Source organism: Schistocerca cancellata, chromosome 4 (genome assembly GCF_023864275.1).
Source record: "Schistocerca cancellata isolate TAMUIC-IGC-003103 chromosome 4, iqSchCanc2.1, whole genome shotgun sequence".
NCBI lineage: Eukaryota > Metazoa > Arthropoda > Insecta > Orthoptera > Acrididae > Schistocerca > Schistocerca cancellata.
Window position 1 is genome coordinate 587476589 of NC_064629.1, and position 941 is coordinate 587477529.

The window sequence follows — 941 nt, forward strand, 5'->3', positions numbered from 1 at the left end:
GGCGCCTTCCATGACCACCACATAATGCCACTCCAAAAGAACTGGGAATCTCCACCTTGCTGCACTCGCTGGACAGTGTGTCTAAAGCGTTCAGCCTGACCGGGTTGCCTCCAAACACATCTCCGATGATTGTCTGGTTGAAGACTTATGTGACACTCACTGGTGAAGAGAACGTGATGCCAGTCCTGAGCAGTCCATTCAGCATGTTGTTGGGTCCATCTGTACCGCGTTGCATGGTGTTGTAGTTGCAAAGATGGAGCTCGGGAGTAAAACTGCGCATCATGCAGCCTACTGGGCACAGTTCGAGTCGTAACATGACGTCCTGTGGCTGCACGAAAAGCATTATTGAACATGGTGGCGTTGCTGTCAGGATTCCTCCAAGACATAATCCGTAGGTAGTAGTCATCCAATGCAGTAGCAGCCCAGAGGCGGCCTGAGCCAGGCATGTCATCGACAGTTCCTGTCTCTCTGTATCTCCTCCATGTCTGAACAGCATTGCTTTGGTTCACTTTGAGACGCCTGGACACTTCCCTTGCTGTCACAAAGCAACAATGTGGACGCGATCGAACCGCAGTATTGACCGTCTAGGCATGTATGAACTACAGACAACATGGGCCGTGTACCTCTTTCCTGGTGGAATGACTGGAATTGATCGGCTGTTGGACCCCCTCCGTCTAATAGCCGCTGATCATGCATGGTTGTCTCCATCTTTGGGTGGGGTAGTGACAATTCTGAATAGTCAAAGGAACTGTGTCTGTGATACAATATCCACAGTCAACGTCTGTCTATCTTCAGGAGTTCTGGGAACCAGGGTGATACAAAAATTTTCTTGATGTGTGTAGATTAAACTAGAGAATGAACACTGAAAGAACTGATGCAGTGGCAAAATACTGTACTGTCAAACTAGATGTCTGTCCCGTTTATATCAGTGCAGCTACCAT